We start from the raw sequence: 27,008 nt of genomic DNA, 5'->3' as shown, positions 1-27,008 counted from the left end.
AAAGGTGATCTTCCCTGAATGTTTTCTATTATCAAACAATTGCTTAGGCATCAGACTGAGGCCTGAATGTCACCATGGAGAGGCACCCGCCATGCAATTTTTTTTTTTTTGGAAGGGAATTGTGGTTGGATTTTAGAATTATTATTAGGTCTCTCCAGTGACACCCACAATGTTCTGGGTGCTGTACGAACACAAAGGAAGGTCTGGTTCCTATCCCAAAGAGCTGATAATTAAAACTGGTTTAAAAATGTTAATTGCTTTCTGTGGAAAAACTTGAAAAATGCTTAGGTGTGTGTGGGGGGAGGAGTATCATTTTTTTTCCTTTCTCACCTTAATTTGCAGTTTTGCCACTAGAAAAAAAAATGAGGAATAAAAATTGAGAGAAAGAGGGAAACAATTCTTGTTTCAAAGGGGAAAAAAAGTTGACCGAACTGATTTTTTGTTGTTGTTGAAAAATTTTGTTTGGGAAAAATTGCAATTTCCCCATGATAGGAAATTTTCAGCCATGTCTGCTTACATTCTTCTCCCACTGAATCTTCATACTAGAGAGAGGGGTTCTGGGTGGAGTTCAGGGATCATCACTATCATGGTTTGTGGACAGCGAGAATTCTTAAGAACTGTCAAGAACCTTGAGTCTTTCTTCATCGCTCTCTTATTGTTGAGAACTACGTATGAAGGTGGTTAAGATGTTTCTAATATCTTCAAAGCTTGGTTAGTCTTCACTTGCTGCTCTTTTGGCGAAATCTTGATGCTACCATTCAGGCCTTTGCCATGGTATTTATGGCTTGACCATTGCAATTTCCTCTAGTCTAGACTGTCACTAGAATAAATTCATTGCTTGGAGCTAGTATAAAATGTAAAATATAGTTGCGTATTTGCTTTCTGGGATTAACATATTGTGCCCATTGTGTATTCTTGACACTGGTCAATAGAATAATGGGTGAATTACAGACTTGCTTTGATGACATATGGCTAGTTAGCTATACTTCCTGTATGCAGTGCTTTGAGATCTATGGATGAAAAATGCTATATAAAGTCTGGGTGTTATTGTTATTTTATGTATTATATATAATACCTTGAATAGTTTGATCTACTGTATAATGGCTAGTTTTTAAAATGTTTTTCTTACTTTTTCTGATTTTACATTAAACTTCTTTAAAGAGACATATTTTAAAGGACTTTTTGAACTGGCTGCATGTTCAAAGATGGAAGCAAAATGTACTAAAATGAGCATCCAATCTTCCAACCCTATCCTATATATAGGGAGCTCCCATCAAGGACAGGAGAAGTTTTGTGTGAGTAGAGATGGAAACAAAGACGGCCTGTAAATACATTTCACTGCTGTATTTAATAAGCAAGGACTGTTCCTTGACTTACTTTCTAATTCTTATACTTTTCCAGCGGTAATGACCTGCTACTGTTTTGTTTACTTTTTTTTTCCCAACTGTATTTGCACCAGTCACTAATAGTGCACATTAGTGGTCTGTAAAATGTTAATAGCTCCATATACCTTATTAATCTGAGTTGGCTCTGTCAATATCTAGCAATATACAAATTCAGATAATTGCTTCTCATTAGCAATGGCCTATAAATAGTTTATTGATATTTACTGATACTGAATTTGTATAAATAATGGTGCATCTGTTTGCAGGACCAAAAGAAATAACCAAAAGCCTAATAAACACATTCTGGACACTGCAAGCAAGGTGCAGACCAGGAAGGAAACAAAAGGCCAAACAAATAGTCATGTCATAATATATGTTTTTAAGCAAAACCTCTGCAAAGAGTTCTGCAAAACACTGATGGTACGGTCTGGCCCCAGACAGATCATATTAGACAGAATTGTTTTATTCTTACCTTTATCCAAGCACTCTCTTGCTTCCTTCCCATTATCAGCCACACTCACCTGGCATCGGACTTTCACTTTTCATCTGGCTTTAATTAGATGGTAAACTCTTTCAAGTAAGGATGGAGTTTTTGCAGCACCTTGTATAAAGGGGACCTTCTCCCTAATGGAACTTATGACCATGAATAATTGTTCTAATGCTAACAATGTGAGAGATAGCTTAGAGACATGTAGGGCTCAACAGCTAACATTTTCTATAATTACTAGCGATTTTGGGTTCCTCAATTTTAACTCAAGTCAGTGCCTGATTTTTACACTTTAAGGTAGCCTAATTTTCAAAGAATGGGGGCTCAGCCATCTCTAAAAATAAGGTCCTTTTAAGGTGTCTCCTGCTGGGCACCCAAAAACTGAGGTACCCTAAATCACCAGCCACTTTAGAAAATCATGGCTAAGTTCCCGTCTCTGAAGAACTTTCTGCCTAAACAGGCAACATATAAATGGGGAACAAGAGGTAACAAAAAGCAATGGCCCAAATAAGAAGAAGAAGAAAAAAAAAAGATGCCCAAAGTTAGGCTTCAAAAAAATCTATATTTAGCTAAATAAGTAGCCTGATTTTCAAAAGTGCTGTGCACCCAGCAGCTCCCACTGCAGTCAATAGGACTATTCACTCAGAGTTTGCGGGATGACTGGAACCAAGATTATAACTTTTATGTGTAACTGAGCTGGATTTACTCACCATTCCTTTAAAAAAATGCTTAGTATAATTAGGACTGTGAAATTGTTCCACACATGAACTGTTTAAAATGTCTGTAGTAAATGCCTGAAATTGTTTCATGCAGTACAATTCAGCTTTAACTACTTTTTCATTTTGTAAAAATATATGCAATTTAAGTGCAATTACAACGAAACTAAAGTGCCAGTACAATTAAAACACACAAATCTGTATAAATCTGTCCACAGCTCCTTCTGATTTCTTTGTCTGCTTAAACTTTCTTAAGCTTTTTCTTTGTGGGTTCCCTATTTATATTTTAGCATGTTTAGTTAGAGGAAAATACATGTATATCATGGTCATTTAATCTCTTTCCAAAACAATTAAATGAACATTTATTTCACAATTAAATTATACTTCACATAAAAAAAAAAACCACCCAATTCAAATTTACTCAGAACATTGTTGTAACAATCTTACTACCCAATGTTCAATTAACCCAAGAACAAACTGAAAAAAAGTCAAAATCATGGTATAATGGAACCAACTTAGAACCAAAGAAATTGTTTAAAAAAAGAGCCAATGTCTGCTTGCTTTAAAAAATGTATTTCTTAATATTTTTTGAAGAGTGTTTTACATCAGTTCATACTGTATGGTTGGAATTGCATTTCTGCAAGAAGCTGTTCTGTTTCTTGCAGGCAACATACTATATATACACTATGTGTTACTTAGTTGCTATAGTAACTGTACTCATTTTTTATTGAATAGCAGAATTAATAGTGCATGGTCAGATGAAACCTACACAAATGGCCAGAGCATAATTTTAAAGCTACCCTGGGCAGTCTTAATTTACTCACTATCCTTTTATTGGAAACACTGCTAATTCTGGTGCTATTGTAGATATGCAAATTTAGGTTTAACCCTGAAACACTTTAAACTGATATCAGTTTTGTTTTCAGTATGAAATCTCTTAGAAGTATCACAGAGATGATACTTTTTACTTAACCTAATCAAAAATGAGTCCTAAAAATCACATTCCTTAAAGAGCTATAGTAGTACAAATAAGAAATAATATCTTCCTTTTTCTGAATCTGCATGATAGCAACCTTTCTCAAATTATAAACTCTGATTTCATTTGAAAAACTCTCAGACATCAATTTCAGGAACTCAGAATTACAGCAGCAGGTGATATATAAATACTTAGATAGAAAAGTAGGGATTTGTACGTGTGAGCAAAAAAAGAGAGAAGTGAAATTTAAGTTAAATAATGACAATTATTAATTACTCAAATCCATATTCATATTTGATAAACAATCCTTAACATTAACTCATTTAAAATGAAATAATGTAAATATTATATAGTCATAAATATACTGACACCAATTTTGTTGCTGGTTTCAGCTACCCCTTAATACAAATATCCACATGCTGCTCACATTTAACTAGTGTAAACCCAAAGTTAGCTTAATTGACTTTAGTCAGGCTTCTCTAGATCTAACTTCGTGTAACTCAGGCAAAAGGTAATCTAAAATAACTAATGGGGACATCAAGATTTACACCATCTTCTGAAAATAGTTCAGAATAAATTCTTAACTGGAAAAAAATCAGCCTTGAACTTTCCCATCATTTCAGAAATCTGAAATTTGCAAGTGTTTACTGACCAAATAATTCTCTGGAAGTTTGGTGATGGTAAACACAATTATTTTTTTCGGATCAGAAGATAGTTTGAAAATAAATCAAATAAATATACAGGCTCACTGTGTTTATCTGAATTTATTCATATATAATTCAGATAAACAGTGAGCCTGTGATTTCTATTTACAGAGATTTCCCTGTGCTTAACAAGTTACTCATTGTCAAGGCTTTATGTTTTTTGAACAACTTGTATCAAACTGACGTCTGAAGTGATTGTGCTTTGAACTCCCCGCAAACAACAGTGACCACTCTTCTCATCTCCCTGCACAGAGAACTTAATCATTTTACAGCTCAAGTCAAGATGAATAACTGTTAACCTTTCTCTGCCTTTTGTGACTCTGAAACCTATGGCTACAGAAGACTGCTCATGGATATCTTCGTGGGAGAGTTGTTTTTGAAAGGTTTAATCATTATTGGCAGCTTGGGTTGTGACTTCACAGCCCAGAAATTTCTTTTTACATTGGTGGTTTCACATGAAAGATCTTGGGCAAAACCACATTGTATCCATCAGAGACTAGCTAAAGGAGCTAAAATATGAAAAGAGTGCATTATCTGGAAAACTGTAGGGTTATTAAGGATAATTCTGGGCATCTTTTCAATTCATGGGCATGTCACAGGAGGTGAGGTGCAGGTTCTCAGACACCATGGAGCCATTCAGTTACCACAGCGATGCAGCGTGGTACTGTATTAACAGAGATTGATATGATTTGTGTGTTGCTGTTCAAAAAGTGAGACACAAGAATTTCCTTAATAGTTGAGATATTCAGTTAAAGTAATTGAATCTTCATCTTCACATCCTTGAAAGGGGTCAGGTGGGTATGGTGGGAGACCACATAAGCAAATGTGATACCAGATGTATTGTTTCTAATCTCCAAGATAGATTCCAAGGTCTAAACTGCCTGGGTATTACTGGTACGAAACTTGCAAGACATTTATCAACATCAGTTCTTCTCTTTTCAGCATCCACTAGTCAATAAGGATCCAGTTATGCTTCCACTGAAGTAAATTATAAAACGCTTAATGCCTGATCAAAAGCTCATTGAGGTCAATGGGAATACTCACATGGACTTCAGTGGGCTTTTGATCAGGCCACAATTGCAGATCAACCAAATTTCAAGGACAGTCTATCATTAGGACTCAAATGACCACCAGCTCAGTCTCCTATTTATAGCTTAATTCCAAATTTTAAGTGGATAGAACATCTTTATATCAAAGTTTGGAATTGGATTTTACTTTTCATTACCAACTTTGTCATATGAAAAACCATGTTAGACTGAGTGAGGTCTTTGGGGCAGGGATAATTCTGGGCATTTTTAATTCATGGGCATGTCACAGGAGGTGAGGTGCAGGTTCTCAGACACCATACAAAATATTAAAGTAAATATTAAAGTCTGGGATTTTGAGATTATCCATTAAGGTTGCCAAGATGGTAAAGAAATACATGTCTGACACAGTTAACAAAAGGGAAACATTTAAAGATTTAGAAATTCATAGTGAAAGTTACCCAAATAACTGTCACGCTCGCCCATTGTCTCCGTCTATAATTCACTTATGATATGCCCAGACCATTGTGTTCTCTGTGGTAACAATTAACCTAAACTCTGTCGTGGTCCTCAGGTTTGTTTGCTAAATTCCTCTAGAAGCTGGAAATTCTCTGGAAAAACTTTCAGAAAATGAGCTTTAAGATCTGAGTTGTACAGAACTTTTTGTTTTCAATTCAGTTGAGGTCTATTTTCATTTAAGTCCGCTTTTGAATGTTTCTCCACAGATTTCAGGCAGCTGCCCATGGTCCTATTTACCACAATATTCACTGTTTGCTTGCCACACAAACCAAGGGGACTTGCTGCAGTGTCCAACCACCCAAGCTGCTGAATGTAAGTAGCATGTCACTTTCTCTCACCTCTGAGAAGACAATTCTCAAGTGATGATGGGAGCAGACTGTGGGAGGGTTCGCAAAGGCTGTGTGGGATGTTTTCAGTTTGCAAAGTCGTGTTCAGATATGCCTGCTGTAAAGCTTCTTCTCTAGCAGGCTCAGGTTTAGCATTTGTCTGTAGACTTCTTCCTTCTAAGGGAAGAAGAACAAAACAGCCAAACACTAACTAGTCTATTCCAGCTAGGGGCTAAGATAAAAGTAAAAATGGCTGCCAAGATTCCAGAAAATGTGGATTTCTGTGTCTGGCTGGTTGATTTCTCTGAAAGAAATCCCCAAAGAGGATATTATGAGGCTCTAGACTTGCTTCCAGTATGTGGACTCTGTTGTATGATAACCACTTTGTGGTGAGCAACCTCCTGTGCATCAGGTGGATAAATGGGATAGTAGAATATAGAGGAGTATTACAGTCAACCAATATATTTTGCTGTGTGGATGAGATAGATTGGATTAGAACTGGAAAGAGACAATTTTGGGTTTTTAGGACAAGAGGTGAAATGTTTGTTTCTCATTATTGATGCAATTTTAGAGCCATTGGGCCACAGTGATATGTTACCCAAGATGTAACATAGATCTTTGTTCACAGTATATTAATACTGGTGAGATTAAATATGGGGTGCAGACAAGTGATATGTATTGGAAGTATGGTAAAGTATGTTGGTTCTGGGGTATAATAGCTTGTGGTTACCATGTTGTGGCTGGTTAGGCAGAAACTGTGATGTTTAAACTGTTCTTGGTATGGGTATAGTAATCTTTTTTTACCAGACTCCAGGGTATGTTTGTTGATGGGTGTTATTGCAGGGTCACAGTGTATGCTGTTTCTCAATCCCTAATTGTTTGCACTTCTAGAACTTCCAACATTCAAATCTGTTCTGCAGCACATGTTCAGTGGGCTTGATTCTCACCTGTCCTTTCTATTGTGCAGTCATTTACGACATCTTCATATTGGGCTCAATCTTGAACCCCTGATCAGGCTGGGCCATGAAGGTATGGAAGGGGAGAAGAGGGGTCGAGCACTTGATGTTACACCTGATTCTAGGCTGGTACATCAGACCCTATGGAATCCCTGGAACTGCTGTAGTTTAGATTATTTAAGCTTCTCTAAATTATCACGGGGGATATTTACTGCCATCCCAGGTTCAGGGGAGCAGAAATGCACCTCAGACCCACATTTCCCCCTCCCACTGGTCTTCAGCTGCATTCAGTGTTAACTAGGTGGAGTTAAGGAGTGAGCCCAGTGAGTGTAAAGTTAGGTGAACATGCTATCAGATCAAAATAATAGTGATTTACATGCATTGTACACAGGTGTAAATGACTGAACAAAACAAGGGAAAACCAGGCCCTGTATGTTATCATCATATCTGATATGGTTGCCTGTAGTCCGGAATGATGTCCGCTTTGATCCTGCCCAAGTAGTAAAGAGTCTGTGACAGAATCTCAGATGTAAGTGTTTACAAGTAAAATGATTAAATGGAGTTGGAGGCCCCTGAAATCAATTATTCCTTTTTTGTTGTTCATAGATTGTGTAACCCCAGTACTCCAACAAAAGACTCTTATCTTTTTAGCCAAAAGGAAGAACCCTCTCTGGGTTATTTTCTATAAAGTGAAATGCCAAAGAAAAGAGACCTAAAAAGCACACGCAAGCCTTTGAAGGGCTCTGTTGTTTTTTGGTTTTTTTTAAATAAATTATGCCCTGAATCCAGGGTGGTATCACACAAGCAGTAAAGCTTTACATTCTCCACATGGGCTAAGGATTTTGACATGAGGCTTTTGTCTAAGATCTTGTACCGTACTTCCTAAAAGAATATTTATCAGTGTGCTCTTATGCATTTCAATCTGTCCAGTATGACAAACATTTCATATTTATTTCCTGATCTGCTCTCTACAAGTTACAAAAGACCATGGGCTGCTAAAAGCCATTTACACCACTCTAGCTGTTTAACATGGACCTACAAGTGGGTGTGTAAATGGATGGCCTGCTCATTTATGGGCTAAAGGCCTGGGGCTGGCCAGCCCTGGTCACTAAACAGTTCCAGCTGAGCAAGGGACAGATGCTCCTTATAAAGAGCTGAGGAAAGGGAAAGTTTCCTGAAGTAGTCCCTGGAAAAGACTCCAGGAAGGAAAGCCAGGGGACCAGCCCTGTGGCCACTGTCCCATACAAGGGGCAAGGACCCAGCTGGGACATAAGCCTTTTGTTAAGCCCAGGTTGGGCAGACATTGTTTTATTTGACAGAAAGACTGCGGACCAAAGAAGAGATGAGAGTTCTAAAAGCTGGCAGAGACTGAGGTGTTTTGAATTACAGTTAGCTTATACCTTTGAGATGTGTAATCATAAATTACCCTGTGATAAGGTGTCCTCAGCCCAAGGGAGTGTACAAGGAGTATAGACTCTGGTGGTGGGGGAGATGGAGCTGAGGCTGATGCTTATGTTCAGCCATGAAGGGGTGCTCCAAGATGGCAACTCTAGAACAGGGTATAAATTCAATATAATGCGTTTTTTGGTAGATGAGAAAATGTAATAACCATCTGTGAATGTTTTCATTTAAATATATAAAATAAAAAAATGCAAAAATGGTTCAATGTCCAACACTTCCAAATTAAAACAACTTTAACATTTCATCTGACCACCACCACCCTTCATGAAAATAGGTTTATATTTTTCAAACAGCTTTTGTCCTGGCCCACACATCTTAAATCATTTATGGCCAAATTCACCATAAAGCCCACAATAGGGATGAATTTGACTCATTATCCGTTTGGTATATTGCTGCTGGACCACCTGAGCACAGAAAAGCTACAGGCTCAGCCTGACAGATCCTCTTTACCAAGGACATATTTATCTTGGTCATGTGAAAATACTAACAATATAACAGCCAAATCTTCCCCAGATTTGAGCTTCTTATGCAGACCCACAACCCTGGGGTTAGATAACACCCTTCTCTGGGCAACTGTTTTAGAAGCTTTTTGAGCCTGAGGTATATCTACACTGCAGCTGACAGTGTGCTTCCCAGCATGAGTAGTGTTGTAGTAGCCAGGCAAGGTACTAACATACTTCAACAGGACTTTATTTTTTAAAGTGGAAACCTCTTTTCCAAGCTGCTGCTACACCCTCAGTAGCTCTCCCTAAGCCTCTTCAACTCCTCCCCCTCTTTCCTGTTTCCTGTCCTTTCAGACTCCCAACAGCCAGTGCTCCCAATTATAATAATTACAAGCAACATCTAAACACCACATTCTCTCCTCTCTTAAGAAACTCTCCCAATTACAACAAACGTTGTTCTAACCACAGGAACAAATAGGAAACAAGGCACTATACTGTTGACAGAAATATTACATTAAACACACAATAGATACTACGTAACATAGTCTAGTCCAGACAGGCAGTCTTCTGGGTCTGACAGGCCATCTCTCAAGCCCCTGTTCCGGTGCAATGTCTTGCTGTGTTGATACTATGGTGAAGTCATCCAGTGCAGACTGGGTGTTGGCATAATCTCCTCTTGGTGCATAGGCAGGTGCAAGATAAGAAGCATTCCATAGCCGCCCATCAGAAAGTCAGTAGGTGTAAGGTCCCTTTGTCTCTATGATTTTAAGAGGAGCTGTGAATTTATGGTCCCCTTTGCGTAAAATTCCAGGTTTTTGTATTCTAACGAAGGAACCACACCCGAACTTTGGTTCCTTAGCACCCCGCCGCTTGTCTGTGAAAGCCTTATACTTTGCTTCGTTCTATTCAACTGTTTTTCTCACATCATCCTCAGTTGGGGCCGCAGGTCATGCCTTTAACAATCCAACAATGTTCAGTTTAGTATTCATCTGTTTCCCATGCAGTAACTCTGCGGATGATCTTTGCATTGTGGCATGTCATGTAGCCTGGTATGCTTGCAAGAAATCAGTAGTGAAGGTTATCCACAATCGCCCTTCCAATTTAGCCATTTGCAAACTCTCATTCAAACTTCTGTTAAACCATTCGATTTCCCCATTGGCTTGACGGTAGTATAGGGATGATTTCCCCATTGGCTTGATGGTAGTATAGGGATGACCTTCTATTTAAAATGTTCCTCTCTGCTAGAAAAGTTTCAAACTCCAGGGAAGTAAATTGACTACCATTATCTGAAACCAGTTCTTTGGGGTTACCTTCCCTGCTAAAAACTGAAGAGAGGAACTTAATTACCGTAGCAGAAGAGATTTGCGATGTAAACGCTACCTCAGGCCATTTACTGAAATAGTCTATTAAAGTGATGGCATAATGGCAGTCACTTGGAGCAGTATGAAAGGGTCCTACAGTGTCAATCGCCACTTTTTCCCAGGCAGATTCAGGAAGAGGAACAGGCTGTAATGGAGGGGTACATGTCACTGCTGTCTTATCATGCATTTGGCAAGTGACATAGGATTTTATGAGTGCTTCAGTTTGAGAGTCCATCCCTGGCCACCAATACAGATCATGTAGTCATTGTTTGGTTTTGTTTGATTCTGGCAATTCCATGATGAGTATCGTGTGCCAGGTGTATGAGTTTTGACTAATTCTTCTGGCACAAGTAGCCGGTGTGTACCTCATAGCACACAGCCATCGAGCAAAGAAAGTTCATCCCGAACTCTAAAATGAGGCAGCAAAATTGGTTTTTAGGGTTACTGGGCCATCTCTTGTTCTCTTGTAACTGCAGTAAGAGTGCTTGTAATAAGCGCAACTACTACATCATAGAATCATAGAACATCAGGGTTGGAAGGGACCCCAGAAGGTCATCTAGTCCAACCCCCTGCTCGAAGCAGGACCAATTCCCAGTTAAATCATCCCAGCCAGGGCTTTGTCAAGCCTGACCTTAAAAACCTCTAAGGAAGGAGATTCTACCACCTCCCTAGGTAACGCATTCCAGTATTTCACCACCCTCTTAGTGAAAAAGTTTTTCCTAATATCCAATCTAAACCTCCCCCACTGCAGCTTGAGACCATTACTCCTCGTTCTGTCATCTGCTACCATTGAGAACAGTCTAGAGCCATCCTCTTTGGAACCCCCTTTCAGGTAGTTGAAAGCAGCTATCAAATCCCCCCTCATTCTTCTCTTCTGCAGGCTAAACAATCCCAGCTCCCTCAGCCTCTCCTCATAACTCATGTGTTCCAGGCCCCTAATCATTTTTGTTGCCCTTCGCTGGACTCTCTCCAATTTATCCACATCCTTCTTGTAGTGTGGGGCCCAAAATTGGACACAGTACTCCAGATGAGGCCTCACCAATGTCAAATAGAGGTGAACGATCACGTCCCTTGATCTGCTCGCTATGCCCCTACTTATACATCCCAAAATGCCATTGGCCTTCTTGGCAACAAGGGCACACTGCTGACTCATATCCAGCTTCTCGTCCACTGTCACCCCAGGTCCTTTTCCGCAGAACTGCTGCCTAGCCATTCGGTCCCTAGTCTGTAGCAGTGCATTGGATTCTTCCATCCTAAGTGCAGGACCCTGCACTTATCCTTATTGAACCTCATCAGATTTCTTTTGGCTCAATCCTCCAATTTGTCTAGGTCCCTCTGTATCCTATCCCTCCCCTCCAGCGTATCTACCACTCCTCCCAGTTTAGTATCATCCGCAAATTTGCTGAGAGTGCAATCCACACCATCCTCCAGATCATTTATGAAGATATTGAACAAAACCGGCCCCAGGACCGACCCTTGGGGCACTCCACTTGATACCGGCTGCCAACTAGACATGGTTCCATATGGAACATCCTCATCCGCCGGTGGACCATCTGGTGAGAAAGGCAATCAGCTACCACATTTTGGTTTCCAGGCTTATATTCCAGTTCATAATTGAAAGAGAGTAGTCTTGCAGACCATCTAGCAATATGATATCCTGCTCTTCCCAGTCCTTTCATGGTGAGCAACGTCATCAAAGGGCTGTGGTCTGTGCACATCTTGAACGTGTGGCCCAAAAGGTAAGTTCTCCATTTTTCAGTAGCCCAGGCACAAGCAAGTGCTTCTTTTTCGACCGTAGAATATTTTCTCTCAGCATTATTTTGTGTCCTTGAAGCAAATGCAACAGTCCTCTCTGTGTTGTCCTCATGTAGTTGTGTGAGGACAGCCCCAAGTCTATAATCAGAAGCATCAGTAGTGACAACTGTGGACAATGCAGGACTGAATAGTGCAAGTACTGGACTGTGTACAATCAAGTCTTTCACCGTTTCGAAACTAGCTTGTGCATCTGTTGTCCACACTAAGGTTGAACTTCTTTGTAGTAATTCTCGTAACAGTTCAATGACAGAAGCCTAATTGGGAATTAATTTTGCATACCAGGAGGTAAGATCCAAGAAGGAATGTAAGGTTTGCAAATCTGTTGGAGGAGGAGCATTTGAAATTGCCAGGATATGAACCGGATCAGATTTTAGTCCAGCCTGTAAAATTGTATGCCCCAGAAAGGAGAGTTCAGTTTGTCTAAATTTGCATTTGGACCTGTTCAGCCTGAGGCCTGTTTTGCTGATGCAGTTTAGTACAGATTTCAGGTTATTGTCATGCTCCTCCAAAGTATTTCCAAACACGATAATATCATCCAAATAGCACTGAACTCCTTGTTGATTCTTCAAAATCAATGACACCATTTTTGGAAGGCACTTGGGGCTGATGCAAGACCATATGGAACACGTTTAAAACGGAATAGTCCCTCGTGTAATAAATGCTGTGAGGTCTCTGTTATCCTCATGAACATAACGTGGTGGTATGCACTCTGCAAATCAAGAGTAGAAAACATCTTTGCTCCATGGAGTTCTGCAAATACTTCTTCTATGTGGGGAAGAGGATGGCTGTCAATCACAATAGCTTTATTTGGCTCCCTTAAATCCACACAAAGGCAAATGCCTCCACCCTTCTTCTGCGTCACTACTATAAGTGAAACCCAATCCAAGGAGTCGATCTTTTCAATAATGTCCTCTTAAACAAGTTTTCTAAGTTCCTCTGAAACAGCTTCCCTGACTGAAAATGGTAAGCACCATAACTTCTGTCATACAAGCATCACATTATTTCGCATTTTTACTTTATGCAGAAACCCATAAGCACAGCCGAGTTTCTCCTCAACCTGGTGTGTGTACCGCAAGAGTGCTTTACTGAGGGAGATCAATTTGTCCATTAACTACCCTGAGATTTAAAGCAGCCAATAAATCTCTGCCAAGGATAGGAGAGGCTTTGTGGACAATGTAGAACTCTGCAGTTACACAGCAATCACCAAAAGTAACTATTGCTGGCAGGCAGCCACATACCGGAATATGGTTTTCAAATAGTTCTCTCAATGAGCTGGTCTCTAATCATCTCATCTGCCATATTCCCAGTCACAAGTTACAGTCAGACTCCTCAGGGAAGTAATATACCGCATTATGGTCTCCCCTGGTTTCTGCTCATGCTGGCAAAATCTGTAGGGATTAGCTACTACATTCACTTTTGGTCCAAAAAGTTCTTTAATGCAGTGAGTGCAGTCTCATATTTACCATCTGCAAGGGGAAAGTGTAAAATATACGCTGCCTTTCTGCTCCAAGGCAGTGGATTAGCAGAGCACACTTTCTTACTTCAGAAATCTCTGTAGCACTGATTGCAAGCAGATAAATCTCAAACATATGGATCCAGGCAGTAAAAGCAATTAGAGGCTCACCTGGGCTTTGTAGAAAGGGTGCAGGTGGGTTGAGAGGCAGAAGATCCATTCTCGTTGCCAAAGGCTTTGGATTCTTTGACCATGGGATGGTGTTCCAAGAAGGAGGAGTGCTAGGCAGAGATGGGCTCCACCTAACGAAGAGAGGGAAGAGCATCTTCACAAGCAGGCTGGCTAACCTAGTGAGAAGGCCTTTAAACTAGGTTCACCGGGGGAAGGAGACCAAAGCCCTGAAGTAACTGGGGAAGTGGGATACCAGGAGGAAGCACGAGCAGGAGCACGTGAGAAAGGAGGGCTCCTGTCTCATACTGAGAAGAGGGATGATCAGCGAGTTATCTCAAGCGCCTATACACAAATTCAAGAAGCCTGGGAAAAAAGCAGGGAGAACTGGAAGTCCTGGCACAGTCAAGGAATTATGATGTGATTGGAATAACAGAGACTTGGTGGGATAACTCACGTGACTGGAGTACTATCATGGATGGATATAAACTGTTCAGGAAGGACAGACAACGCAGAAAAGGTGGGGGAGTTGCATTGTATGTAAGGGAGCAGTATGACTGCTCAGAGCTCAAGTATGAAACTGCAGAAAAACCTGAGAGTCTCTGGATTAAGTTTAGAAGTGTGAGCAACAAGGGTGATGTCGTGGTGGGAGTCTGCTATAGACCACCAGACCAGGGGGATGAGGTGGACGAGGCTTTCTTCCGGCAACTCACGGAAGTTACTAGATCGCAGGCCCTGGTTCTCATGAGAGACTTCTATCACCCTGATATCTGCTGGGAGAGCAATATGGCGGTGCACAGACAATCCAGGAAGTTTTTGGAAAGTGTAGGGGACAATTTCCTGGTGGAAGTGCTGGAGGAACCAACCAGGGGCAGAGCTCTTGTTGACTTACTGCTCACAAACCGGGAAGAATTAGTAGGAGAAGCAAAAGTGGATGGGAACCTGGAAGGCTGTGACCATGAGATGGTCGAGTTCAGGATCCTGACACAGGAAAGAAAGGAGAGCAACAGAATACGGAGCCTGGACTTCAGAAAAGCAGACTGACTCCCTCAGGGAACTGATGGGCAGGATCCCTTGGGAGAATAACATGAGGGAGAAAGGAGTCCAGGAGAGCTGGCTGTATTTTAAAGAATCCTTATTGAGGTTACAGGAACGAACCATCCCGATGTGTAGAAAGAATAGTAACTATGGCAGGCGACCAGCTTGGCTGAACAGTGAAATCCTTGCTGATCTTAAACACAAAAAAGAAGCTTACAAGAAGTGGAAGATTGGACAAATGACCAGGGAGGAGTATAAAAATATTGCTCGGGCATGCAGGAGTGAAATCAGGAAGGCCAAATCACACCTGGAGTTGCAGCTAGCAAGAGATGTTAAGAGTAACAAGAAGGATTTCTTCAGGTATGTTAGCAACAAGAAGAAAGTCAAGGAAAGTGTGGGCCCCTTACTGAATGAGGGAGGCAACCTAGTGACGGAGGATGTGGAAAAAGCTAATGTACTCAATGCTTTTTTTGCCTCTGTCTTCACGAACAAGGTGAGCTCCCAGATTACCGCACTGGGCAGCACAGCATGGGGAGCGTGTGACCAGCCCTCTGTGGAGAAAGAAGTGGTTCAGGACTGTTTAGAAAAGCTGGATGAGCACAAGTCCATGGAGCCGGATGTGCTGCATCCGGGAGTGCTAAAGGAGTTGGCGGATGTGACTGCAGAGCCATTGGCCATTATCTTTGAAAACTCATGGCAGTCGGGGGAAGTCCCGGACAACTGGAAAAAGGCTAATGTAGTGCCCATCTTTAAAAAAGGGAAGAAGGAGGATCCTGGGAACTACAGGCCAGTCAGCCTCACCTCAGTCCCTGGAAAAATCACGGAGCAGGTCCTCAAGGAATCAATTCTGAAGCACTTAGAGGAGAGGAAAGTGATCAGGAACAGTCAGCATGGATTCACCAAGGCCAAGTCATGTCTGACTAATCTAATTGCCTTCTATGACGAGATAACTGGCTCTGCGGATGAGGGGAAAGCGGTGGATGTGTTGTTTCTTGACTTTAGCAAAGCTTTTGACACGGTCTCCCACAGTATTCTTGCCAGCGAGTTAAAGAACTATGGGCTGGATGAATGGACAATAAGGTGGATAGAAAGTTGGCTAGATTGTCAGGCTCAACGGGTAGTGATCAATGGCTCCATGTCTGGTTGGCAGCCGGTATCAAGTGGAGTGCCCCAAGGGTCGGTCTTCGGGCCGGTTTTGTTCAATATCTTCATAAATGATCTGGAGGATGGTGTGGATTGCACCCTCAGCAAGTTTGCAGATGACACTAAACTGTGGAGGAGAGCTAGATACGCTGGAGGGTAGGGATAGGATACAGAGGGACCTAGACAAATTAGAGGATTGGGCCAAAAGAAATCTGATGAGGTTCAACAAGGACAAGCGCAGAGTCCTGCACTTAGGACGGAAGAATCCCATGCACCACTACAGACTAAGGACTGAATGGCTAGGCAGCAGTTCTGCAGAAAAGGACCTAGGGGTTACAGTGGATGAGAAGCTTGATATGAGTCAACAGTGTCCCCTTGTTTCCAAGAAGGCCAATGGCATTTTGGGATGTATATGTAGGGGCATTGCCAGCAGATCGAGGGACGTGACCATTCCCCTCTATTCGACATTGGTGACGCCTCATCTGGAGTACTGTGTCCAGTTTTGGGCCCCACACTACAAGAAGGATGTGGAAAAATTGGAAAACATCCAGCGGAGGGCAACAAAAATGATTAGGGGATTGGAACACGTGACTTATGAGGAGAGGCTGAGGGAAACTGGGATTGTTTAGTCTGAGGAAGAGAAGAATGAGGGGGGATTTGATAGATACTTTCAACTACCTGAAAGGGGGTTCCAAAGAGGATGGATCTAGACTGTTCTCAGTAGTAGCAGATGACAGAACAGGGAGTAATGGTCTCAAGTTGCAGTGGGGGAGGTTTAGGTTGGATATTAGGGAAAACTTGTTCACTAGGAGGGTGGTGAAACACTGGAATGCGTTACCTAGAGAGGTGGTGGAATCTCCTTCCTTAGAAGTTTTTTAAGGTCAGGCTTGACAAAGCCCTGGCTGGGATGATTTAGTTGGGGATTGGTCCTGCTTTGAGCAGGGGGTTGGACTAGATGACCTCCTGAGGTCCCTTCCAACCCTGATATTCTATGATTCTATGAAAATGTTGTAGTAGCTAGGCAAGGTACTAACAAACTTCAACAGGACTTTATTTTTTAAAGTGGAAATCTCTTTTCCAATCTGCTGCTGCTCCCTCAGTAGCTCTCCCTCAGCCCCTTCAACTCCTCCCCGATCCTTCCTATTTCCTGTCCTTTCAGACTCCAGACAGCCAGTGCTCCAAATTCTAATAATTACAAGCAACATATAAATACCACAAGTAGGTAGCCAGATATGTTAAGGTTTGCCTGAGCTAGCACACTACAAATAGCAGCATAGCTATGTTTCCTTATGCTGGGAAGCATGCTCCCAGCTGCAGTGTAGACATATCCTATGTGAACTCCTCATTTACCAGGAATAGGGTAGGGTCTCTGAGTCTGGGTCTATGCAATAAGTTACTTATAAATCAAATGACACAGTTATGTTTAATGTCTCACTGTTATGTTCAAGATTGACAGAAAACTTTCACTTGCTGAAGTTGAAAGGTGGGTAGAAAGCTGGCTAGATTGTCGGGCTCAACGGGTAGTTATCAATGGCTCCATGTCTAGTTGGCAGCCGGTATCAAGTGGAGTGCCCCAAGGGTTGGTCCTGGGGCCGGTTTTGTTCAATATCTTCATAAATGATCTGGAGGATGGTGTGGATTGCACTCTCAGCAAATTTGCGGATGATACTAAACTGGGAGGAGTGGTAGATACGCTGGAGGGGAGGGATAGGATACAGAAGGACCTAGACAAATTGGAGGATTGGGCCAAAAGAAATCTGATGAGGTTCAATAAGGATAAGTGCAGGGTCCTGCACTTAGGACGGAAGAACCCAATGCACAGCTATAGACTAGGGACCGAATGGCTAGGCAGCAGTTCTGCGGAAAAGGACCTAGGGGTGACAGTGGACGAGAAGCTGGATATGAGTCAGCAGTGTGCCCTAGTTGCCAAGAAGGCCAATGGCATTTTGGGATGTATAAGTAGGGGCATAGCGAGCAGATCGAGGGACGTGATCGTTCCCCTCTATTTGACATTGGTGAGGCCTCATCTGGAGTACTGTGTCCAGTTTTGGGCCCCACACTTCAAGAAGGATGTGGATAAATTGGAGAGAGTCCAGCGAAGGGCAACAAAAATGATTAGGGGCCTGGAACACATGAGTTATGAGGAGAGGCTGAGGGAGCTGGGATTGTTTAGCCTGCAGAAGAGAAGAATGAGGGGGGATTTGATAGCTGCTTTCAACTACCTGAAAGGGGGTTCCAAAGAGGATGGCTCTAGACTGTTCTCAATGGTAGCAGATGACAGAACGAGGAGTAATGGTCTCAAGCTGCAGTGGGGGAGGTTTAGATTGGATATTAGGAAAAACTTTTTCACTAAGAGGGTGGTGAAACACTGGAATGCGTTACCTAGGGAGGTGGTAGAATCTCCTTCCTTAGAAGTTTTTAAGGTCAGGCTTGACAAAGCCCTGGCTGGGATGATTTAACTGGGAATTGGTCCTGCTTCGAGCAGGGGGTTGGACTAGATGACCTTCTGGGGTCCCTTCCAACCCTTATATTCTATGATTCTATGATTCTATGAAAGCAAAGGGCGTATCATGACTTAGACATATCTCATAATGGGGTATTGAACCCTTCGGTTATGGTTACAATTTCCTTTGTCCCCATTTAAAAACAAAACAAAACAAAAAGCACAACTTAAATTTGAAAATGGTATTTTAAAATATTTTGAAAATTAGCATGCTTGAAGGACCTCTTCACTTTTGTGTTGATGGTACTGACCACAACATTAGAAAAGCCCTTCAGTAAATTCCAGCTGTGTGTTGTCTCATAGGTTTCTTATCTTACATTCTCTTATTGTGTTAACATCATGGGTAAGGTTTTTTGGTTTTGTTTTTAGAGAGAATAGGGTTAGACTTTTTCAGTTTGATTTGGTTTGGTTTAAATCAATGTAAGATAAAGGGCTTGCACTGAAGACTCCCACTGACTATGGTGAGCATTGGATCATCCCCTAAGTGAACATCACATTTCTGATTCACTTGGGAAATTAATCACTGAACTCCATCACAAAATCCTAACCAATTCCAAGACATGATCTCATCCTTAGGATATGTGTTGGGCAATTTGTTTCTGTAATGGATGTGCTGGCAAAAAGCCAGAGAGGATGAGTAAAAATCCCTTTCTCTCTGTTATGTTTGTCAGGCCTTGCAAGCTTTATTAAACTTGCAAAGCTTCACTTAGGATCTTTGACTAAATTGCTAAAGACAAAAGGCCAAATTCTGCCCTCTGAAATATGTAGTGGCTCCCACTGAGATCAATAAGTGCAGGGCATGCACATCTGAAGTTAGAATTTATCCTAGAGGACATTGTTCTGCCTCGATATTCTTTCACATAATCATGGGTCCCTCCTATTCAGACGATTTTATGTGATAATTCTGCTGGGGGCATATCTGTAATTTACATCACATCAGCTAATCAGCACTGGCTTTTAGATCGGAAGCTCTTTCAGACTGAATGCTCTTTAGGAACAGGAACTGTCATTTACTATATGTTTGTACAGTGCCTAACACAAAGGGACCCTATGGGCTTGGTTGTCATCCAAGCACTACCATATTATAAATGTTAAATAATTGGCTGATAATATTCATAGCACTAGAGCCATGTGCGGGACTATTTTTAATCCCATTCCTGTCCCACCTCACAATACTCCCTCCCTCCCACTCGCGCTATTATGGCAGAGGGTCCTGCTGGACCTACAGGAAACCAGTCCCACTGCAAGGTTCTACACTAGTCCCACACTGGGCTCTACATAATACTAAGGCTGCTCTAAACTTTTCTGAGTGTAGGCCCAGGGATGAGAATCAGGGAACTGTAATTGGATCAAATGATAAGCAAGCATAAATAAGGCACAATTATTTTAATGCTGTGGGTGATTGAGCTCTGGGACAAACTATCAAGGGAAGTGATGGATTCTCCATCTTGATCAAGATTAAGACTGAATGCCTTTCTGGAAGATGAGCTGTAGTCAAACATAAGGTATTGGGCTCAATACAGGGGTAACTGGGTGAAATGGCCTGTGTTATACAGGAGGTCAGATTAGATGGTATAATGGTCCCTTCTAACATTAAAATCCATAAATCAATAATCTGGACAAACAGACTTTGACCCTTGGCCTCCAAAAGTAGGACATTTCCTTATTAAGAGAGACAAGACAAAGACTCCAGATAATCTTTCCTAATTTAGTGTGTATTTATGTCTAATATCTACATTGTTCTTGCTAATGCTTTGAGCAAAGATAGATATTAAGAAGCAAAAGTCACAACTCTCATTCCTCCAGAAATCAGCTGAGTTCAAATCTTCATTCATTCATTGTTGTCCTGATTGCTATGTCATAACAAACACGTTAAAATCCTTTGTTAAGAGGATGGCCCTGGAATATCACTAGAGCGTGTTGAATTATTTGTCTTGAATAATTTATCCAATTCATTTTGGCAGTTTTGTTGGAAGAAATTATTCATGAATACATTTTTATTATTATTCACCTAGCTGCAGCTGTCACTCAAAGTCACTACCTTCAGCCACTAGCCATGGGTGTGGATGAAAATCACACACCCAAACTAGTGTCAATTTGTCCAGGGCTAGACAAAAGGGATACATTTGAAGTCCTTTCTATTCATTATATTTCAGATCAGCTTTACTCTGAAAGCAATAGATGCAGTAAAGATAGCAATGATTGAGTCAAGTTGTTACTTAAGTCACTCTAACAGATAACCCAAACTGATAATGAACCCCACAAACAGAATAGTGTTCTGGGCCATAAAAATACATAGGTATAAATAGACTTTTCTTTGGGTAGTCATCTCAAATATGAACTATTCCAATGGATTTATTATTTTCATAACTTTACCATGTCATCTACAGTATTAATTTGTTCTTTACATCTTTCCATTGCTCCTTGTACTGAGGGATGATAACTACATTTTACTCTTGAAGGTACTTGCATGGCACACAAATCTGGTATCCTTCTCACTTCTATTGCTGAAAATGATTCACATCAGAAGCAAAGAATCATTACACTGAGGCTATAGAAAGATCTGTTTACACTACAGGAATGAATCCCACAGAATTTCAAACTTCTTCCATGATAAATCTTTTGTACTCCCCATTTTGTGTCTTTGTCATACACTGCATCTCACATTTTGGCTTTACCAGGGTGCAAGGTATATTGTTTGGTGGATAATGGACAGGAAATTTTGACTTTAAAGATGGCACTCCACCAAAATTAATACCATTGGCAATGATCCTGGCCAAAAGCAAAACTCTTTGATTAAATTATCATCAGGCCCCACATGTTTATATCATTATCCAACAATGATAGAGCCCATTCTGTTATTATTTCTTGGATGTACATACTATACGCTTGTCTAAATGTATTAAAAAACCTACCTTTGTTTGAAGAAAAGGAAGTTTGGGTTCTGTTTAGTTTATCCAAGACAAATAAGAGGGGAAATGATAGTGGTATACAAAATAATGAATAATATAGAGAAGATAAATAAAGTCTGCTCTTCTATTGACATTTTCTCATAATACACGAACAGTGGGATGTAACAGTCTATAAAACTGAAAGGTAACACATTTAAAACTGATCAAAAGGAATTTTTTTATACACACAATTAATCACTAACTTGTGGAACTCATTGCCTCGTGATACTTTTTAGGCCAAGGGCTTAGTAGGATTCATGTGCATGGACAACCTGAACATCTACAGTTATATTGAAAAAGAAAAAAAATAAACATAAATTAAGGGTATAAACCCTCATGCTTCAGGTCATAATCCATCCACTTACTGACAAGATTAGGAAGGTTCAAAAAAATCCTCAAAACATTCCTATAAAAACATTGTTTTCTTTTTTGTCCAAATTTTCTCCAGACACTCGTTCCCTCCCCTGCCCTTTATTTTCTGACCAGCTTTAATGCTCATGATAAGGTGGGAGAACAGGACCCTAGTAATTCTCCATTGCAATTTTGGGCATAATTGTTTACACTGTGGATTTTTGCGTGTGCGCCTTCATACACACACATTGACAGAATAGGAACCAGAGAGGAGAGCATCATCTCCCTTAATGTGTGCATTTACATGTGTGTACACAGACAAACATATATACACACATACATTGCTACATTATATTTTTTAGCACAACCTCTATATTCTTTGCCTGTCTAAAATACTCTGAGAACACTGGAGAAAGTCTTTAGTATTGTTATCGTTTAATAGAAATCTTTATATGTTCTATTTATATTGTTTTATAAAATCTGTTTTACTAATTCATTAGGGAGAGGTCTGTTGGTAGAGTTGCTAACAGAGTGTGAAAGAGAAATATCCCTAATTGAATAGATGTTAATAAGGTTTTCACTTAATTTAATTCTTTCTGGTATACTGCCACCAATTACTTTTTGGCACGCTGACTTAAACTGTATGTTATACCTGTAGTCACCATGTACACACACCACAAGCATTATCCTAATTGGCTAAGCAGTTGGAAAATTTCAATCTGACCTGACCTGAGCTTGCATTGAAGAGAGAAATGAGAAAACACAAATTAAAAAGTTGTTATGAATGTTGCTGATGAAAAGGACAGACACACAAATACATTCAATCCTTCAAAGCCTGGAGAATCTTAGTTAATACTGAAGATTTAGGCTGAAGGGGGGGGGGAATTAGAGAGAGAGAGAGCGCTTATAATGACTTATCTGAAAATCTTAAACATTTCCATAATGGATGGTCAAAAAATGCCTGTACACAAGGGCTTGAAGAAGTTTTTGGATTTTTTTTCTAGACATTATGCATGTAAGGGCAGATCCTCAGCTTCTAGAAATTGTCATAGCTCCACTGAAGACAATGGAGCTATGACAGTTTGCTTTATGTGGAGGGCTCCTCATGGCCACTACCATCTGTGGGCATGCTTTAAAAGCACAACTGGCCCGGGTGTTGACAAGGGTTACCTATATTGAAGTACACAGAGCTCGGACTGAACACTTACTTTATTTGTTTATAAATCCGAGCTTGGTACTGAGTGCACCAGCCTGTAGTTTCCTGCAGTCCAGGATTTCACTTTCCACGATGTAGATTGATCTTTGGTCTCTGCAGCCACAACCACATTTTAACATAGCAATCCAACTCATCCTTCCCTGGTTTTATTTTAACATAGCAATCCTACACCTCTTTCCCTGGTTAGACTGGCGGAAAACAATTGCAATTAAACTTCTGTGTTTAAAGGTTCCTAGAGGCATATGCTACTGGTCTAAAGGCTCAGGTTTCTGTCTGCAGTAGCACGACATCTGATTGTGGAGTAGCCATTTGGCTGTAGATTGAAACGTGCTGTCAGAAATGGTGCTGTCAGTCTGGTTCTAGTTTTGGTTTCTCTGGATAATTCCTTAGTAGTCTCTGTTCATCTTCCTGAAGCTTCTTCTGTAAAGCTTGAGTCTGCTCCCAATGAGTCTGTGCCCAAGAGCAGCTGGGGATTATTTCAACATAGGGTTTGTCTACATGGAACATTAGTCTGCACAAGAGGGCTGTAAATTCTAGTGCCCATTGGTTTGTCATCTACTAACTGGCCCAGGTGGACCCTGCTGGTGTGCAGCAAAAGTTCCTTAGTGCATGTTTATGTAGTGCTGTTTGAAAGGGGACTACATTACTACACACCAAAAGTGTCCACCCAGGCCAGTTAGCATGGAACGTGCTAGGGGGCATTACAATTTACATCCCTTTGGTGCAGACTAATTGTACCCGGTAGACAAGCCCAGAATGTTTTGAGGCCTCACCCATATCCTTCCTCCGATACCACACCTTGCCTGTCACACCAAAATGGGAGATCTGATCCTTCTAAGTTGATGAGAAAGCATTTCTTTCACAGGCTGTTTGTCAGACTTCATTTTACGTAAACTAGTAATGTGTCTCAAAAGTAAACTACACAATAACACTGAATAAAATAATGAAATGTCTCCTAATGTTGATGGCCAAATGCTTTCTTGAGTAGGGTCAGAAATGAACATCAACATAATGCCTAAGTCACTATTTAACACATTCTTGGCTATGTGGCTGGCACTGTAAATGCCACATGACATTATATGCTAATGCACTAAATCCGTGGCTCTCAATCTTTCCAGATTACTATACCCCTTTCAGGAGTCTGATTGGTTTTGTGGACCCCCAAGTTTCATATCATTTAAAAACTACTTGCTTACAAAATCAGACATAAAAATACAAAAGTGTCATACCACACTATTACTGAAAAAATTGCTTCCTTTCTCATTTTTATCATATAATTCTAAAATAATTCAATTGGAATACAAATACTGTGCTTACATTTCAGTGTATAGTATATAGAACAGTATGAATAAGTCAATGTCTGTATGAAATTTTAGTTTGTACTGACTTTACTAGGGCTTTTTATGTAACCTCTTGTAAAAGTAGGCAAATATCTAGATGAGTTCATGTACCCCCCCTGGAACACCTCTGTATACCCCGAGGGTTGAAAACCACTGCTCTAAATAACTAGGGTATTGCCTGAACGAATCCTGAACTAATCCTGAATAACTGTGTGGACATTCTTAATCCAGAGTAAGAAGTCCTCATTCTGGTTTATCATGATCTACCTAAAGAGGAACAAAGGAACACTTACTCCTGAATAATTCCATGTGTAGCGAAGCAGTAAGCATTCATATGCGGGATGCATCCTTTGCAAATGAAAAAGGAACACAAATGAGGCAAGCTAGAATCATGAACATGTAGGACCGGAAGGGACCCTCAAGAGTTATCTAATCTATCATCCTTGTAATGAGGAGGCATGGTCTTCCTCAGAGGTGGATGGGGAGGGAACGCTGAAAGCTGCCTGGTTGGTAGGACCAGGACGGCCATGCCCCACATGCTGGAAGCAGGGGGGTGGGACAAGAAGAGGAAATATAAAAGGTTGGCCCAGCAGCTCAGTTAGGAGGGAGCTGCTGAGGGAGACAGATGCTTCTTCCCCACTATTGGAGTGGAACGCCAAGGAGAACCACAGCTACCCCAAGGACCAGCCAGAACTTCCAGAGAGCCCTACCATTCCTTATACTAAGAAGCCACTACTGCTACGCATGGCAGTATATCTCAGGGAGACTGAGGATGACCCCTGGACACCAGTACACCCAAGAGGGAGAGTAGGAAGCAGCCCAGGAAAACCAGACTACTATCTGGCTGTGGTGATGCCGGAAACACCGTCACCATGTTGCGGCTGGAATCCCCGCTGACCCACTCTGGACCACGCTGCCGCTGTTAGGGCCCTGGGCTGGGATGCAGTGGAGTAGGCAGGGCCCAGGAGGCCTGTGCTTGTCAGTTATCCAACTTGCCATCAGCTAATTTAATCTTAATTATCTTCTCAGCAAAATGCTATTGGACAGAATTTAAAGAACATTTGTAGTATGGGTAGAGGTGAAACAGACAATTTGACCTCTCCAATAATACACAGATTCATTTCCCAAAATGTTCCCGTCATTTGAACAACAGGCTTTATTCAGGGTTCTGTCCATCATTTGGGCAAAGGATCATTCAAGATGTCTGTGTGCGCAGTGAAAAGAGGTCATGAATCATGGGGGGAAATGTTTGGGGGGAAAGAGAAAGCTCTGGTAGGACTGAGAGGAGAAAAGGGGAAGAAGGGGCAAGCAGCTTGGCAGAGGACTTTGTATTCTTCTCTTAGTTCATGTGTAAAAAAAATCAGAATGGAAGAATCTGAAGGAAGGTAAAAAAGAAAGCCTTGAGTTGCTGGGAAAGTAGTAATTGGAAGGTAATCAAGGAATATTTCACTGGTGCAGAATAATACTAGAGTACATTCAAAATGCAGTGAAATAATGAGAGTGGAATGGTTATATCCCTGCACACTACACTAAAAATTGATCCCATACTGGGATGACATTTTCAAACCAGGTGCAGGTTACATTTCTGAAAATACTTAAAGTAATGGAGCTGTAGGTGGGAGCTGAGCAAATCTGGTACAATATGCCTTTTCCTTACAGCAGTGTGCACAAAATCACATTAGACTTCAAGCTTCTTTGTTGGAGGTACAAGCTAAGCTTTTGTTTTTTGGGGGATGAAAATTTCTCATTTCATGAAGATCCCAACATAGGTGCAAGTGAAGGTAAAAATTAAAATATGGTTTACAGATTCTCTTGTTCTTAATCTAACATTAGATGACACAGGTGGTAAAATCACTAGACTGGGCCTCAAAGGGTATGTGACCACTGCAATTAAAACCTGGGCTGTCTCATGCCAGCTGACTCCATCTCACAGGGCTCAGGATAAGGGACTGTTTAATTTTAGTGTCGATAGTTGGGCTTGTGATGGAACCCAGACCCTACAAGGTAGGAGGGTCCCAGAGCTTGGGCTGCAGCCTGAATCCAAATGTCCACCGTGCAATTAAAGTTTTAGCCCCTTAGCCCAAGCCCCTTAGCCTCTATCAGCTGGTGCAGGCCAGCTGTGGGTGTCTAATTGCAGCATAGACGTACCCAAAGAGACGCAGTAAGGCTTAATGCATAAGTATTTGTAGAGTGTTTTGCTTTGAGATCCTCAAATGGAAGGTGCAATTGCAATTTTGTTCACCTTTTTCCATACTGTGTCCCCATGTTAGAACAGAAGAAAAGTTTTGGGTTCTCCTCACCCCACCTTCCAGACATAAAAGGAACAGACGTCACAACTTGAGCTGGTCAGGAATTTTTTGATGAAATGTTTTTCCATCAATCATTGATTTGTCAAAACCACACTTCTCACAGAAACATACGGGTTTCGATGAAATCTTCATTGGGAAAATTTCTCGGGTCCAGAGTGAAATTTCTGGTTTGAACAAGACACAAAGGAAAACTGATGCTATAACCTGGTGGTTAGGGCCTTTGCCTGGCATGTGGGCAAACCAGGTTTAAGTCCCTGCTCTGACTCAGGCAGAGCAAACACTTGTCTATTCTAGTGTCTGTTATGTACACCCAGTTCTGACCCAAAAAACAAACAAAAAAAGAGTTTAAAAGATCTCGATTG

General features: G+C 41.1%; 1 long non-coding RNA gene across 1 annotated transcript in view; it reads left to right on the top strand.

The window, feature by feature from the left end:
• LOC125630957 (uncharacterized) overlaps positions 1-27,008 on the top strand; it is a 59,928-nt gene that overhangs the window by 20,873 nt on the left and 12,047 nt on the right. The window contains exon 2 of the long non-coding RNA XR_007354834.2: positions 6,019-6,124. This is a non-coding gene — a long non-coding RNA (uncharacterized LOC125630957). The remainder of the gene's footprint in view (positions 1-6,018; positions 6,125-27,008) is intronic.

This window comes from Caretta caretta, chromosome 2, assembly GCF_965140235.1.
Source record: "Caretta caretta isolate rCarCar2 chromosome 2, rCarCar1.hap1, whole genome shotgun sequence".
Taxonomy (NCBI): domain Eukaryota; kingdom Metazoa; phylum Chordata; order Testudines; family Cheloniidae; genus Caretta; species Caretta caretta.
This window is presented reverse-complemented; position numbering and strand designations above follow the sequence as displayed.